The following is a 19,186-nucleotide window of genomic DNA, read 5'->3' as shown; positions in this document are numbered from 1 at the left end:
AGTTACCGATTTTTTAGATTTTTTTCGCATTTGAATATTTTACAAAAGTTACCTATGCAGGCCCATGTCGTCGTATAGACCCCAATATAACAGCTACATTTGGTATTTTTAAAATTTCCACAGAATTTTTAACAGATTTTATTGTTTTTGAGAATTGTCAAATTCGTTCCAACTGGTGGAGGGTATTCAAAGTTCGGCCCGGCCAAACTTATAGCCTTTTTTTACTTGTTATGTCTACAAATATTTCCTGTAATTATTTTTGCGTGTGTTGCAAAGTGTCATTATCAAACCTCTTGTTAAGAGAAATTGTAAACAACGAACCAAACAAAAAAAAAAAAAAAACATCCAATAAAAAGTTGCTTATTTATTTACTCATAAATTTCTCTTATCCGTACTTGTTAAATTTTTCGCAGAAGAACCTACTTCTGACGAATTTAATTTTCGATATAACCTGAGCAACGAGAACAATTAGTTAATATTTTTTAATTAGAAACCACTTGAGATGACTGGAACGAAACAGTCTTTGGAGGGTGTTCGCGCAAATTGTGAAATTGAACAAAAGTGCGTTGTTAACAAAATTCAGTATTTGTAGCTTTGTCAAAGGGGGGGGGGGGAGCCCCCGGAATCGAATTTCGAATGCATTTCTGTGTATGTCAATGGTGGGTGGGTGGTGAGACAGCCTTACTTTCTTCTGATCGATATCCATTGAATTATCGATGCGTGGATGGGTGGATATATTTCCACATCGGAAAATGATATATATATATATACAGGGTGAGATAAAAAAACTATAACAAAGGCAAACACCATAATATTTACTTTTTTTAATTTTATTGAATGTAAGCAAAAAATGTCGGAAACAGCATCAAATTTTAGAATAAGTTTAGATTTGTTCGAATTGGTCACCTTTACCACGAATTATGACCTTCAAACGGCCAATGAAACCGACACATGCTCTGCGGTATTATGGTCCATTCCCGGCGCAGCGTTTACTTGAGGTGATCGACACTTTGGTATTTTTTTGCCAACCCTGCTTTCCAAAATATTCCAGACACAATAGTCCAACGGATTGGTATCCGGAGATTTTGGTGGCTATTGTGCGCTGGAAATGAAGCGAAGAACCTCATTTTGTAACCATTCTTGGGTGGCGCGTGCTGAGTGCGATGGTGCTGAGTCCTGTTGGAATGTTCAAAGTCTGCGGCCAAAATGTTTGCGTGCCCAAGGCTTCAATACACCCTCCAGAATATTTTCGCGATAATATTCGGCATTTATACTGATACCATGGTCGATTAATACGAGGGGAGAGCGAAGATCGGCTGTTATGGCGGCCAACACCATTACCATGGCCGGCGCTTGACTTCTGGTGGCCAACCGAAGGTGCACATTTTCAGCTGACCTCTTTGGCAAGTAAACACGATCATTTTGTTAGTTTACTACAACAACAATAGTCCAACGGATTGGTATCCGGAGATTTTGGTGGCTATTGTGCGCTGGAAATGAAGCGAAGAACCTCATTTTGTAACCATTCTTGGGTGGCGCGTGCTGAGTGCGATGGTGCTGAGTCCTGTTGGAATGTTCAAAGTCTGCGGCCAAAATGTTTGCGTGCCCAAGGCTTCAATACACCCTCCAGAATATTTTCGCGATAATATTCGGCATTTATACTGATACCATGGTCGATTAATACGAGGGGAGAGCGAAGATCGGCTGTTATGGCGGCCAACACCATTACCATGGCCGGCGCTTGACTTCTGGTGGCCAACCGAAGGTGCACATTTTCAGCTGACCTCTTTGGCAAGTAAACACGATCATTTTGTTAGTTTACAACTGCTGAACAACGAATGTTTTCTCATCGGAGAAAACCAATTTCGGCAGTTCACCACTTTCGGCCAAGCGAAGCAACTCTTTAGCTCTTTTGAGTCTATGTTCTTTCTGTTGCGGTGTAAGTTCTTGCACTTTTTGGAATTTCAATGGCTTTACCCCGAGCTCATTTTTCAATATTTGGAATATTGCGATATGTTCGGCTCACAAGCCATTTTTCGGCCACTGCGACGCGGGTTTCGATCAATTCGCTTCTTTACTTTTCGAACCATCTCTGCTGATGTTGCTGTTTTCTTTCGTCCACTTCCTTAACGTCGGGCTACGCTACCAGTATCACGGTAAGGAGCGATGGTACGAGACACAAAAGATTTATTCACATTTAAATGCTTGAGTGCTCTAACGACTTCTGGTTTTCCAACAAAATATTAGCAAATCACACCATCACGCTTAAATTCCATCACGAATAACTTTTTTTCTGTGAAATTCTCACCAAAATGCTTTGGTACGCTTGTAAACAATATAATGAGCTGTCACTGGAATAATTTTAACAGCTGTCGGACGAGTGGCTTAGAAATGACAGCAGCCTGAAGTTGGTTGCAGTTTTTTCATCTCACCCTGTATGTCTGCAGGACTTTTGGTATTGAAAATGGGCCACGTAAATCCACGTCTTCGTATAACCCCCATATAGAGGTACCTCCCTATATTCGATATTTTGACGATTTTAACGACATTATTCACCAGAATTGTCTCAAAATTGTTATTTGAAGTTCGTAATGAATACTACAGCCTAAGAGAGAAAATTGTTTGTGCAGGTCCACGTCTTCGTAGAGCCCCCATATAACGACACCACCCGATAATTCGGTATTTTGAATATTTTAGCGTCATTATTCACCGATTTTTTTCAAGTTTCGCATTTCAATGTTGTAATGGTAATGTAAATGGCTTCACGTGCGGTGATTTTAGACAGTAAAATACTTTACATATTTTTTCGAGCGATAACAAAAACATGACGCATGCAGGAATTGGCGACATGTTAAACAACTCATCTCTCTTTCTCTCTCCACCAGACTTTTCAAAACTAAGACCCTCTTGACGCAAAAGAATTCAAAACGACATAAAAATTGAACAGAACAGCAAAAGTCAGTTACTACATTACAAATGCTAATAACTTAAAGGATGAGATGACTACATGATCGGGTGCTTCTTTTTTCCTCTGCGGCGCATATATAATTAGCTTTTCGTTTTTTTTTTTGTTTTTCTTCTAACTTCCTCTCAATTTGTTAAATTAATATTTGCCAAGTTGGTCTAGTGTCGAAAGGAAAAAAAAGTAACGCGCCATAACGTACCCCCATCTCAAGTGGTCGTCGTCTCACTCATCATCATCATGAGCACCAACAGCAGCTCTTCACATTTCTTGTGCCACTCGAATGTGCCGTAACTGGAATGGATGGATGGGTAGATATATGGATGGCTGGTTTGTGTGCTTTTGGTGATTTGTTTATAAAGCCAATACTACTCACAACAGGCCAAGACAAGTATCGCGACGACAAACACCATCGTAAGCAAAATAATTTTCTAATGAATATTAGGCGGTTTTTTTCAAGCAATTTTCGACAATTTTTTCCGCAAAAAAATGTTGTTGTACAACTACTCATGAGGGCTTCTATCTCCAGGTTTCGAGTTTTGGCTACCTTTGCATATTGTTGTAACCAAAGATCTTTTGGAGTGAATTTGACAGGACAATTAAAGACATACATAATATTGTGCCAGCCAGTCTGTTCATTCTTGAAACAAATATTCAATAGCTGAAGAAAAACCATTAAGGAAAGATAAAAAATCGGTCGGGCCGACTATATGATACCCTACACCACTATGCTCATTTAGTAGAGCTCCCTTAACAAAAAAAGTTTATATTGGACATTTAAGTGAAGTAGATCATACCACCTAGATCATACCACCTATGCACTGTAGAGGGCATGCTATGACTTCGATAAGGTTTATATTACAGAATATTTATTGGAGTAATAGGTATACCGGACCGAGTTTCACCAAATGGTAAAATTCGGTTGAATATGAAAAATTCTATTCAATATTCGGGCAGATATTACATATATGGCGTGTAATAGCCGAAAAATCGGTTGAAGATGTATATCGAAGTTATATAAAAATCTGAACCGATCCCGATAAAATATCAAATATCATTTTTGTGGAGTGTATATTACGCATGTGAGAGACTTTAACGCCAAGTCGTATAATATATATGCGAGCTATAGCTATATCTGAACCAATTTCACCCAATTTAATGTACTTGCTTCTATACTGAATTCGGTCGTATATGTCAAAATTCAAGTCATTTGGACTGATATTGGTCGTTTGGTGCACAATTAACCTGATATCGGATAAAACTATATATGGGAGCTACATCCTAATCTGATCGGATCTCGATTAAATTTGACAAACGTATTTTTAAGCTGTATCTGATGTCCGATGCCAAATATCATTTCTGTGGAGTGCATATTACGAATGTTAGGGACTTAAACCCTCAAATCGGATGAAACATATATATATATATATATATATATATATATATATATATATATATATATATATATATATATATATATATATATATATATATATATATATATATATATATATATATATATATATATATATATATATATATATATATATATATAAGAGCTATAGTAAATCTGAAGCGATTTTTACCAAATTTGATGTACTTGCTTCTAGACTGAATTTGGTGAGATGTGCCAAAAGGCAGGTCGTTTGGACAGATATTGGCCATATTATCTCATTCGGATAATAAATGCGACCTGCATTTTGTTCACAAAAATACATGGACAGACAGATGGACGGTCATGCTTAAATCGACTCAGAATGTGATTCTATGAAGATCCTCAAAGGTAACTATGGGTCTATCTCGCTTCCTTCTCCATGTTACAAACAAATGCACAAAGACATTATACCAATACCACTATATGGTGTAGGGTATAAAAATAATCATTACGTATGAATAAATTTTTGCTTATAACTCTGAAACGGAAATATTTATTAAAGACCAAAGATGAGTATATTTCCTGATTGGCGCCATCAACTTCATATGGTGTTTGTACTCATTACTTGGTAATATAGTAAATTATATTTGTGTCCTACTCTTTGTAAACATTACTTTCGTTTGTTGTTACCTTCCAAATTTTCCAATCAACAAGTAAAAAACATTGAGTTCGACCGGCCGAACTTTTAATGTCCTCCAACTCTGGGTAAAGAGAACATTTTTATATAAAAGTATCGAAATTCAAACATGTCCCACTTTAAACTACAAATACCAGCAAGACCGTTTGAATAATTCTGTTAAACTTTTCAAAAAACCATAAAGTGGGTGAGGCCGTTGTGGGGTGGGGCCATACCAAACGGGGAACCACTATAGACAATTTTATACTTTAAGGATAGTCATCCACCAAATTATCCCCAATTAAAAATTTGAAACAATACCGAATATCGGTGGGTATCGTTATATGTGCGCTATAGACCTAAAATATTCAATATTCTGCTACTGGAGCTAGAACCCATTATGAACTACAAACACCAATTTTTAGACAAATCCGTGAAAAGGTGGCAACTATCTTCGAAATACTGAATATCCTTTGTTCCCCCGCAGCAGCTAGAACCCATTACGAACTACAAATACCAATTTTTTTATCAAATCCGTGGAAAAATGTTGCCAAAATCATCAAAACAACGACTATCGGGAGGTACGGTTATATGGAGGCTTTACCAAAACGTGGAACTATATACACCATGTTCCGCCACAGTTCCCATGGAAATATTGAGATATATGTTGATGGAAATATTGAGTCTGAATGGAATCGGATGTTAATATCGCGTTTTATGAGCTTCATGGATATTCACAATGTTGACCCTTTGTGGGAGAGGTACCAGTAAGAGTGAACCGATATATACCATCTTCACATCAGACATTGGGTTTATTAGAAATATTGTGATGTGTGTAATTTGAAGACAATCGAAATTTTAAATAACATTTTATAAGTGTTATAATTATTCAAAAATTTCATACTCTGTGGGGCTGGTACCGGAACCGATATTGCCCATCTTCTCACCTGACCTAGCACCATTGGAAATATTAGGATTTGCAAAGTTAGAGCAAAATCGGATTATTCTTTCTCTTTCTGTGCAGTAAAATGTTTTTTTTTTTTTTTTTTTTTTTTGAAAATGTCTACCTTTTGTGGGAGTGGTACCAAAAGAAATGGTCCGATTCCTCCCATCTTTAAAGCAAATCTTGTGTAGGTGGAGATCTTGAGATGTGCTAAGTTTGAATGGAATCGGATGTTAATATCGTGTTTTATGAGCTTCATTGATATTCAATATTTTTACCCTTTGTGGGGTAGGTACCAGAAGGAGTGAACCGATATATCCCATGTTCACAGAAGGCCTTGTGTTAGCAGAAATAATGGGATGTGTGAAATATGAAGAGAACCGAATGTTTTCGGCACGTTTTTGGCCATATCAAATGATTTATACCCTCTGTAGTCATATGGATGAGGTTATAAAAACCAGACAAAGGATATTTTCGGATTGGGCGCCACACTTACTTTATATGGTGTTTGTAATGTAGAAAAAAATATTTCTTCATAAAAAAATAATTGGGCGTCAATAAATAAAAGTAATGGACATTTTAAGAAAATAAATATTTTTTTTTCACTACTTGGCCTAGACATTTCCTAATGCAGAAGTTGAAATCAGTCTTTTTTTGGATAAGAAACACTTATTATACAATACTAACTAGTAATTCTTACTTGAAGATCAAAGATAAGGACAATTTCTGATTGGGCGCCATTTACTTTACATGGATTTGTAATACATTTCATGATATGAAAATAATTGGGCGCCATTTAAGTTATTTTTTGGCAAGAAAAATACATAAAATACTGCTGCACTTTGCACTGAAATTTCGAAAACAAAAACACACCCAATATTCTTCGTTTGGTTAATATCTTTACGAACTTCAATTGTTGGTGTCTCGCACGTTAATGATACGACCGACCGACGATTCACACTGATGTTATAACCGATGACGATTTGCGTGTCGTGTGATGGTGGTGGGTATGCAGACGGACGACTTGACGGATTGTTCGTTTGCAGGTTGCTTCGTTCGCGCCAGTTGGGGTTTGGTTCGTTCAATTGGTTGTATAAAATTCTATTGTAAATTCATTCTAAACTTCAGTGATCCCCATAAATTTGATCGTATCTGTCTTTCGCCAACAACGGTCGGGTGAATTGCAAACGAAAAAAAAAAAGAAGACGGTTAAAACAAAACGAAAAAAAAAATCAAAATCACGACTTGCCAATCATTTTAATTTGCGGACCAAAAGAAGAAACAAAAATACGAACAACATCGAATATTTCCTGACCAATGTGAAATTTGTGACGATGATGATGAACAATGCCGACCTAATTTTTATGTGATTTTTGTTTGTTTATGTGCTAGTGTGTGTGTGTTTGTTGATTTTCTTGTATCAGCTTCATCAGTATTTCGAGGAGCTGAGTAATGGAATTTTATTGAATGAATTTGATATCGGGTTACGAGGCGACAAACCAAATAAAAAATAAAAACCAGAAGAGGAAGAAAAAACCCCAAATTTCCTAACCAGTGATTTTGTTGGTCTTGTGGTTGTTCGCAGAGATCTTGTCGAACACACAACCACCACATAGTTATATACATATGTGCATACATTTGTACCCAAGTGAGTGAACGAGTGAATGAATGTTAATAAAAAAATAATTTGTTTACATTTCCAACATAAATCCAATTAACAAGGCGAAAGAAGGTCATTGATCCTCCTCCTCTCACACCGATCTGATGTTGAGGAAAATTTTTGTGCCAAACTCATGTGGTAATTGTGGTTTCCTTTGTATATTCTTCCCCCCAAAATGTATAATTCATGACTCAAAAATATCAAATGGGTCATCTCCATGCATATCATGGAGACCAGATTTGAATTGCAACATTTTACATTGTGCAACAAATTGTGATCGCAGTAAGTTGTGCTACATGAAATTCTATGGGAAACCTCTTTGGAACAAAAGCAAATAATTCTAAATCCAAAAATCGTTTGATTGGGCGCCACCGTATTGGGAGTTATTCAACAATGCTATACCATTCTTGTAAGGGACAAAATGTAAAATATATAAACATAACCAGTAAGGAAAGGTTAAAAGTCGGACGGGGCCGACAATATGATACCCTACACCAGTATGCGTGGGAATGGGGAATTTATGTGAAGTAGATCATACCAACTATGAACCTTATTTGAATGCGTATCATGGCATTAGAGTAGTCACAAATTGGGAACTATATCCATCTCTGAATCGATTTTCAGTAAATTGACGGAGGTCTTTGGACTTCAAGTATCAAATAACATTGCTGTATAGTGCGACTTCGATAAAAATTATATTAAAAAAATATTTATTGGAGCAGATATAGCGGATCGAGTTTCACCAAATGGAATAATTCGGTTGAATATGGAAAAAAAACTATCCAACCAAATTATATGCTGGACAATAACCGTAAAATCGGATGAAAATGTATATCGAAGTTATATTAAAATCCGAACCGATCTCAATAAAATTTAGCATAGGTATTTCTGACCTGTATCTGATGCCAAATATCATTCTCGTGGGGTGCATATTACGAATGTGAGGGACATAAACATATACAGGGTGAGATAAAAAAAAACTGCAACAAAGTCAAGCGCCATAATTTTTACCTTTTTTTTAATTATGAATGAAAGGAAAAAATGCCGGAAATAGCATCAAATTTTAGAATAAGTTTAGATTTGTTCGAATTGGTCACATTTGGCACGAATTATGGCCTTCAAACGGCCAATGAAACCGTCACACGCTGCCCGCGAATGTTACTCTGCGGTGTTTTGGCCCATTCCCGGCGAAACGCTTGCTTTAGATGATCGACACTTTGGTATTTTTTAGTGCCAACCTTGCTTTCCAAAATACCCCAGGCACAATAGTCCAACCGATTAGTTTCAGGAGATTTTGGTGGCCATTGTGCGCTGGAAATAAAGCGAGGAACCTCATTTTGTAACCATTCTTGGGTGGCGCGTGCTGAGTGCAACATTTTCGCAACAATATTCGGAATTTATTCTGATGCCACGGTCGATTAATACGAGTGGAGAGCGACCATCGGTTGTTATGGCTGCCCACACCATCACCATGGCGTGCGCCTGAGTTCTGATGGCCAACCGAGTGTGCACATTTTCAGATGACCTCTTTGGCATGTGAACAAGATCATTTTGTTTGTTTACAAACTGCTGGACAACGAATGTTTTCTCATCGGAGAAAACCAAATTTGGCAGTTCACTACTTTCGGCCAAGCGAAACAACTCTTTAGCTCTTTTGAGTCTATTTTCTTTCTGTTGCGGTGTAAGTTCTTGCACTTTTTGGAAGTGTAAGTTCTTGCACTTTTTGGAATTTCAATGGCTTCAGCCCGAGCTCATTTTTTAATATTTGTCGAATGGAATATTGCGATATGTTCTGTTCAGCTCACGAGTCATTTTTCTGCCACTGCGAGGCGGGTTTCGATCAAGTCGCTTCTAAACTTTTCGAACCATTTCTGCTGATGTTGCTGTTTTCTTTCACTTTCTTGACGTCGGGCTACGTTACCAGTATCAGGGTAACGAGCGATGGTACGAGACACAAAAGATTTATTCACATTTAAATGCTGGAGCGCTCTAACGATAGCAACTTGTGGTTTTCCCACCAAATATAAAGAATCATCATCACGAATAACTTTTTCTCTGGAAAATTCTCACCAAAATGCTTTTGTTCGCTTGTAAAGAATATAATGAGCTGTCACTGGAATAATTTTAAGAGCTGTCGGACTAGTGGCTTAAAAATGACAGCAGTCTGTAGTTGTTTGCAGTTTTTTCATCTCACCCTGTATATGAAGTTCCAATTTTTGATCGAATTCAATTTTGGAATCAAAAATATATGAAAATTGTTTGGCTGTCTCCTGTGGGAACGTGGGATATTTAGGTTTAAAATCTACATTAGTATCATTTAATTTAATAATGAACAGTGGGTTTCAACATCCTCAAAATACGCTCAATTATGGTGGCTATCCTTTCGTGAATATTGGGAGTAAATTCATTAACCCTTTGCTAACAACAGATCACGTCTCGTATCTTCTCCGAGTAGGATACATTCAAAAACTTGTCAATGCCTGCAACAAATCAAGCCAAGCAGAAACAACCACTAGAAAATTTCAATCTTCACGCCTCCCTGCACAAGTACACATGGGTTATTGTGTCATACACATTCACGTCTAAACTATTACCCAACACGTGTGAACTATTACGATCTTTTCGATCGCATTTAAGCGGTTTAATTATTTTTTCAACAATCGCAGATTTTTTCTTCACTTCTTCTATAGAACTCTTTGCACGTGTCGCATTTTGTTTTTGTTATTTTTTTTTAGTGGAAAATTACCTTGGGAAATCCTTGTCATGGCATGAGACATCACATTTCGATAAAAACAAAAAAAAAAAAAAAAAAAAAAAAAACAAGTTAAAAAGCAGTAAGTTCGGCCGGGCCGAACTTTTAATACCCTCCACCATTTGCAACGAATTTGGAAATTTTCAAAAAATAAAATCCTTAAAAAATTCTGTTAAAATTTTAAAAATACCGAATATAGCCGTTATTTTGGGGTCTATACGACGTGGACATACATAGGCATTGTTGGTCATAAGCCATTACCATATTCAAATTCGAAACTTGAAATAAACGGTGAACAATGTAGCTAAAATCATCAAAATACCGAATATAGTGAGGTACCGTTATATGGGGGCTATACGAAGACCTGGAGCCGTCACAGACTGTAGTTCCCATATCGAACTTCAAATACCAATTTTAAAACAATTCCGGTGAATAATGTCGCTAAAATCATCAAAATACCGAATATAGGAAGGTACCGTTATATGGGGGCTATACGAAGACGTGGACCTGCACGGATAATTTTCCGCCTTAGGGTGTAGTATCCATTTTGAACTTCAAATACCAAATTTGAAACAATTCCCGTGAATAATGTCGCTAAAATCATCAAAATACCGAATATCGGGAGGTACCGTTATATGGGGGCTATACGAAGACGTGGACCTGCACGGATAATTTTCCGTCTTAGGGTGTAGTATCCATTTTGAACTTCAAATACCAAAATTTAAAACAATTCCCGTGAATAAGGGTACCGTTATATGGGGGCTATACGAAAACGTGGACCTACATGGCCCATTTACGAACTTAACCTGCCTACTGGAAAAATAAACATGTGTGCAAAATTTTAGCCACCTATCTCAATTCATTCGAAAGATAGCGTGATTACAACAGACAGACAGACGGACAGACAGACAGACAGACGGACATCGCTAAATCGACTTAGAATTTTACGCTGATCAAGAATATATATACTTTGTTGGGTCTGATATGAGTATTTCGAGGAGTTACAAACGGAATGACAAAGTTAATATACCCTCCATAGTATGGTGGAGGGTATAAAAACATAGGCCGGCTCTATTGGGGTAAATATTTTTAATTTGCTTCAAATCTCTTGTAATAGTTTTTTGATTATTTTTATACCGTTGTGGCAAATTGCTTCGAAAACAAGAGATAATAATTGAAAATTTGAAAAATATTGGTATTTTAATTATACGCGTTTTTTATACCCTCCTCTACCATACATAGAGTATGGAGGGCATGTTAAGTTCGTCATTCCGTTTGTAACTCATCGAAATAATAATTGTCGACATAACACAGATCAGTCTTTCGTCTGCAGGCAGGTCAAGTTCGAAGATGGACTATACCGGTCCACGATATTGTAAGGCCCCCATATAACGGTACCCCCGTTATTCGGTATTTGGATGATTGTAGCCAATTTTTTCAAATGAAATTGTCTGAAAATCCACAAAAGGAGTTCCTTCTGAGTACTTTACAACCTGGAAGAGTACGGTCTATATAGGTCCACGATATCGTATATCCCCCATGTAACGGTACCTCCCTATATTCGACATTTTGATGATTTTAGCTACATTTTTCAATGGGATTGTCTAAATCCCATCGCTCCCAGCGCTCTTTCTGAGCGCTTTACCCCCTGGATGAGAAATGTCTATATAGGTCGACGATATTCGATATTTTGACGATGTTAGGAACATTATTCACAGGAGTTGTTTCAAATTTCGTATTTGGAATTCATAATGGGAACTACAGTCTATGCCAGAAAATTTACTATGCAGGTCCAGGTCTTCTTCATCACTACCTCACCATATTCGGTATTTTGACGATTTTAAGTACAATATTGTTTGAAATTTCATATTTGAAGTTCCTAATAGGCACTACAGACTGTGACAGAAAATTGTCTATGCAGGTCCAGGTCTGCGTGTAGTGCCGAAAAAACGGTACTTTCCAATATTCGGGTTTTCGATGATTTTAGCTACATTATTGAAAGGATTTTTTTTTAAGATTCATATTTGAATATTGTAATGGCTTATGACAAAAGTTGCAGGTTCACGTCTTCGTATAGACCCCCAATATAACGGCTATATTCGAAATTTTTAAGAATTTAAAAGAATTTCCAAAGGATTTTACTTTTTTTTCAAATTTCTAAATTTGTTCCAAATGGTGGATGGTATTCAATGCTGGACCCAGCAGAAATTACTGTTTTTTACGCACCAGAAGAAATGGACCGATATTACCGATCTGAATTCGATCTATGCTTGATAAAAATATTACGATGTACTAAGTTTGAACCAAATCGGAGAATTCCTTCGAGGCTTATCATGCGCACAGACAAATATGGCTGGATCGATTCCAAAATATCCTACAACAGATTTCGAAGTGCGGTGAAATTAGAAATATATTCAGGTCTAGTCTAGATGTACATACCTTCTACAACATGCTCTTGTTAAAATAAGTAGAAGCTCATAAAACGCTAGATGGTTATCCGATTATTTTCAAACTTAGCACATCCCAATATTTCTGCTTACACAAGACCTGGCGTGACGATGGAACCTTCCCCACAAATGGTCAAAATTTGGAATAATTATAACTCTGATCAAATGCGAAATAAGCATCCGATTCTTTCCATTTGTCGCACATAACAATATTTTTATTAACCCAAGATCTGGTTTGATGATGAAATATATCTGACCACTCCATCTGGTACCTCCCCCACAACGGGTCAAAATTTTGAATAACCAAAACGCTTATAAATGCATAGAAAGCATCCGATTCCCATCAAATTTCACACATCCCAATATTTCTATCAACACAAGATCTGGTCTGAAGATTATAGATATTGGCCCATTCCTTTTGGTATCTCCCCCACAAAGGGTCACAATTTTCAATATTTATATCTCTTATAATTTGCGAAAAAGTCAGCGATTCTTTTAAAACATTGTAATCTGGGATCTGATGTGGCCCAAATCTGGCACATTTATATGAGTCTTAGGTCAGATACGAAATAAACAACATTGGTCCACTCATTTGGAACCTCCCCCATAAAGGGTCAACAGTTTGAATAACCGTAACGCAAGTCAAAATATATTCAAATAAACCAACAGTGGCTGAGGGTATACATCTGTCGGCAAAACCGATTGATACTTTTTAGCTTGTTTATTATTTTAAAATGGTCGATGATTTCCAAATATCGAAAGGGTTTCCATTACCGATTTTGAAAATGAGATTACCACTTCTACTCTGTCAAATGTACAAGTTCTACATATGAGAAAAATGTAGGGACACCAAAACATATACATAAACGTAGTGCCAAAAATTGGCAAAATCTTCAAATTGAGACCCAAAAAAAAATAAATCCCTGAAATATGATGCCATCGCTTTGCATGGAAATTTCCCGAAAATAAATTCTGTATACCAGTGTCATTCAATATTGACATTTCTTTATGAAAAGTCATAATTATTTCTTTATTGTTATTTAATGGAATGTTGAACTTACGAATGGGCTGCTGTTCTGATTATCGATTATTTATGACAGGTGTTGAATGAATATTCCAATTAATACAAATACTTTCGAAATGTGATGATGATGTGTGTGTGTTTTTACGTATTGTTTGTTAACAAAAATAATCATGTGTGGAATTGATTTATGATTCGGTAGAAATTTGTCATCAATTTTTGGAGAATCTGGGGAAGATCCGCGAAAGAATTGAAAAGTAACATATAAAAAGCAGCTAAGTTCTGCCGGTCAGAACTTTTAATATCCTCCATCATTTGGAACGAGCTTGACAAATTTCTACAAATTCCGAAAAATACCATAAAATCTTCAAATACGAAATTTGAAACAATTCCGACGAATAATGTCGCTAAAGTCATCAAAATACCGAATATGGAGAGGTAACGTTTTATGGGGGATATACGAAGACTGCGATGAACATGTATACGAAATTTTGTTGCATAGGATGTAGTACGCATTGCACCCATTCGAATACGAAATTTGAAACAATTCGGGTGAATGATGTCGTAAAAATCATCAAAATATCAAAATTTGCTGGCCAAAGAATGGCTACTTATTTCGGGTGAAATCCCTTAAAACCATAATGGTTGAGTAGGTGCGTCCTGCCCACTAAACTGATGTGTAATCCTCCAGCTTCCACGTTTTTTTTTTTTTCTGGATAAAATTCCTTATAGAGATTCCTTAAATATGGACACAATAGTTTTTCAAAAATATATTTTTTGCGAAAGCCGCTATAGAACCTCTGATAGCCCTAAAAAATATTTAAAAACAAACTAAAAAGCAGTAAGTTCGGCCGGGCCGAATGTTGAATACCCTCCACCATTTGGAACGAATTTGAAAATAAAATCCTTAAACAATTCTGTTAAAATTTTAAAAATACCGAATATAGCCGTTATATTGGTGTCTATACGACGTGGACCCACACAGGCATTGTTTGTCATAAGTCATTACCAGATTCAAATTCCGAACCTGAAATAAACGGTGAATAATGTAACTAAAATCATCAAAATATCGTATATAAGGAGGTACCGTTATATCGGAGCTGTGCGAAGACCTGGGCCAGAATAGACAATTTTCTGTCATAGGCTGTAGCATCCATTACGAACTTCAAATACGACATTTCAAACTATTTCGGTGAGTATTGTACATAAACTCGTCAAAATACCGAATAAAGGGAGGTACTGGTATATAGGGCCTATACGAAGACCTGGACCTGCATAGACAATTTTTTGTCACAGACTGCAGTTTCTGTCACGAACTCTAAATGCGCAATTAAAAAATTCTGGTAAATAATGACGCTAAAATCACCAAAATACCGAATATAGGGAGGTACCGTTATATGGGGGCTATACGAAAACGTGGACCTGCACAGACAATTTTCTGTCTTAGGCTGTAGTATCCATTGCGAACTTCAAATACCAAATTTGAAACAATTCCGGTGAATAATGTCACTTTAATCATCAAAATACCGAATATCGGGAGGTACCGTTATATGAGGGCTATACGAAGACGTGGACCTGCACAGAAAATTTTCTGTCTTAGGCTGTAGTATCCATTTCGAACTTCAAATACCAAATTTGAAACAATTCTGGTGAATAATGTCTCTAAAATCATTAAAATACCGAATATCGGGAGGTATCGGATTTTAGCGACATTATTCAACGAATTTTTTTATTCAAGTTTCGCATTTGAGTATTGTAATGGTATATGACAAAAGTTGCCTATGCAGGTCCACGTCGTCGTATAGTATATACCCTAATATAATGGCTACATTCGGTATTTTTAAGATTTCAACAGAATTTTTAACGGATCTTATTTTTTTGAAAATTGCCAAAATCGTTCTAAATGGTGGAGGGTATTCAAAGATCGGCCCGACCGAACTTATAGTTTTTTGTACTTGTTTTAATATATTTTGTTAGGGATATTTAGGTGGTGCCTATCATTATTTCTTAATGACTACGGGCAGAGGCATCTCTGTGATATCCGTGAGTTTTTATGGCTTTCTATTATGGGCTGTGAGCAACATCCTTGCTCGGTTTTTTGGCACAGTTCTTAAGCGCTATAAGCAAAGATATTCGTGAATTTACAAAAATATTTTTAGGATATTTGTGTACTTTAAGGATTTTTTTTTCAAGGAATATGTATGGGCAGGGTTATTCTGCATTTTTAAGAGTGTTTATGAAGGTCGGCCATAGAAAGGATATTTGTGGAAATTTGGAAATATTTTTTGAAGGTTTAGTAGCAGGAGTATTCTGGGGCTATTCAGTTCATACAGCCTGGACTGCTCGTCCTCCAACCTTAATCAAAACACAAACCAGTAAAGAAATCAATCACGCTATGATTATAATTATAATTTAAAGTTCAAAGGTTCTTTTAAATTCGGACTTGTATTGCCCATTTGGTGCACAATTAATTTGAAATCGGATAAAAATATATATGGGAGCTATATCCAAATCGGAAGCGATCTCGATAAAATTTGGCAAAGATATTTCTGAGCTGTATTTGATATATTTCCCTGAATATCGTTGTTACGAAGTGCATATTACGGCTGTGGATAACAAATATGACAAATCGGATGAACACTATACATGGAAACTATAGCTATATGTGAACCGATCTTCACCAAATTTGACATACTAGCCTCTAGACTCAATTCGGTCGTAAGTGACAAATTTCATCCGATTTGGGCAAATATTAGACGTTTGGTGCACAATCGAATGTAAATCGGACGAAGTTATATATGGGAGCTATATCCAAATCTGAACCGATCGCGATAAAATTTAGCGAATGTATTTCTGAGCTGCATTTGATATATTTTTCCAAATATTCTGTTGTTACAGAGTGCATATTACGGCTGCGGAGGACAAAAATAACAAATCGGATGAACAATATATGGGAGCTATAGCTATATCTGAATCGATTTCGATCAAATTTGGCATACTTATTTTAGGCCTAATTTGGTTGCATGTGCAAAATTCCATACTATTCGGGCTGATATTACACCTTTGGTGCACAATAAAAGGCAAGTCGGACGAAGATATATATGGGAGCTATATCTAAATTTTTACCGATTATCTCCAATTTCAACAGGGTTCGTCCTTGGGCCAAACAAATGATTTGTGCAAAATTTCATCTGGTACTTTGATTACAAAAATACATGGACAGACGTACGGGCGGACATGCATAAATCGACTCAGAATGTGATTCTATGCAGATCATCAAAAGGAACTATGGGTCTATCTCGTTTCCTTTTGCCTGTTACAAACAAATGTACAAAGACATAATACCCTGACCACCCAGTGGTGTAGGGTATAATTACTTCCAAATAATATTTTCTGCCGCAAAAATCACAAACATTTTCCCTATTGATAATAATTGATATATTTGATAATTCATTTGGTAAGTGATTTGTTTGCTGTTGGCTTTGGCTGTTGGCTTTTAAAACACTTGTACATATATTAACTTTTATAGACACTTTAGATAATAATTCAATTTTTGCAATTTTGCAATGAAAAAATAAAATTCTCATTAATATTTTCACAATGAAGAGGGAGCATTGCTGAGTGTGTTTGCTTTTCATCACCACAAAAGGTAATTAATTTTTTTCCAGAATTTTTTTTTTTTGAAAAATGCTGGTTTTCCTTATCACAATTCAATTGAGTGGAGATTTAGAATACATGGTTCGAAATATGATGGCGCCTGTGTAGTAAGAGGGGGAGAAGATTTTCTTATCTTCCATAAAATACATTGTGTATTTTGAGATTATGTTCAATATATATATATATATATAAATATATATATATATATATATATATATATATATATATATATATATATATATATATATATATATATATATATATATATATCAAATTTCGTATTTGGAATTCGTTATGGAATTGGAATTCATAATTATCTATGCAGGTCCAGGATTTTAAGTGCAATATTCACCGAAATTGTTTGAAATTTCATATTTGAAGTTCCTAATAGGCACTACAGACTGTGACAGAAAATTGTCTATGCAGGGCCAGGTCTGCGTGTAGTGCCGATATAACGGTACCTCACTACATTATTGAAAGGATTTTTTTAAGATTCATATTTGAATATTGTAATGGCTTATGACAAAAGTTGCCTATGCAGGTTCACGTCTTCGTATAGACCCCCAATATAACGGCTATATTCGAAATTTTTAAGAATTTAAAAGAATTTTCAAAGGATTTTACTTTTTTTCTAATTTCTAAATTTGTTCCAAATGGTGGATGGTATTCAAAGCTTGGCCCAGGAGAACTTACTGTTTTTTACGCACCAGAGGAAATGGACCGATATTACCCATCTGAATTCTATCTATGTTTGATAAAAATATTACGATGTACTAAGTTTGAACCAAACCGGAGAATTCCTTCGAGGCTTATCATGCGCACAGACGAATATGGCTGGATCGATTCCAAAATATCCTACAACAGATTTCGAAGTGCGGTGAAATTAGAAATGAATGCCAATGCTGTTGGCCTTCTACAACATGCCCTTGTTAAAATAAGTAGAAGCTCACAAAACGCTAGATGGTTATCCGATTATTTTCAAACTTAGCACATCCCAATATTTCTGCTTACACAAGACCTGGCGTGACGATGGAATGTATCAGACCACTCCTTCTGGTACCTTCCCCACAAATGGTCAAAATTTGGAATAATTATAACTCTGATCAAATGCGAAGTAAGCATCCGATTCATTCCATTTGTCGCACATAACAATATTTTTATTAACCCAAGATCTGGTTTGAAGATGAAATATATCTGACCACTCCATCTGGTACCTCCCCCACAATGGGTCAAAATTTTGAAAAACCAAAACGCTTATAAATGCATAGTAAGCATCCGATTCCCTTCAAATTTCACACATCCCAATATTTCTATCAACACAAGATCTGGTCTGAAGATTATAGATATTGGCCCACTCCTTTTGGTATCTCCCCCACAAAGGGTCACAATTTCCAATATTTATATCTCTTATAATTTGCGAAAAAGTCAGCGATTCTTTTAAAACATTGTAATCTGGGATCTGATGTGGCCCAAATCTGGCACATTTATATGAGTCTTAGGTCAGATACGAAATGGACAACATTGGTCCACTCCTTTGGAACCTCCCCCATAAAGGGTCAACAGTTTGAATAACCGCAACGCAAGTCAAAATATATTCAAATAAACGAACAGTGGCTGAGGGTATACATCTGTCGGCAAAAGCGAAGGAAAACCACAATTGGCTATCGTTCGAGCACTCCAGCATTTAAATGTG

General features: G+C 36.2%; 1 protein-coding gene across 4 annotated transcripts in view; it reads left to right on the top strand.

Moving 5' to 3' along the window:
• Window positions 1–19,186, top strand: part of LOC101894606 (uncharacterized) — a 78,597-nt gene that overhangs the window by 42,920 nt on the left and 16,491 nt on the right. The window contains exon 1 of one of the 4 annotated variants that reach the window (XM_059131380.1): window positions 7,039–7,322. The exons of 2 other annotated variants lie outside the window; for them this stretch is intronic. The gene's annotated coding sequence lies outside the window, so the exon portion shown is untranslated. Of the gene's footprint in view, window positions 1–7,038; window positions 7,605–19,186 lie in introns of those variants that run through there. One more of the 4 variants, XM_059131379.1, reaches the window with a different exon arrangement.

The sequence above is a fragment of the Musca domestica genome, unplaced genomic scaffold (genome assembly GCF_030504385.1).
Source record: "Musca domestica strain aabys unplaced genomic scaffold, Musca_domestica.polishedcontigs.V.1.1 85, whole genome shotgun sequence".
NCBI lineage: Eukaryota > Metazoa > Arthropoda > Insecta > Diptera > Muscidae > Musca > Musca domestica.
This window is presented reverse-complemented; position numbering and strand designations above follow the sequence as displayed.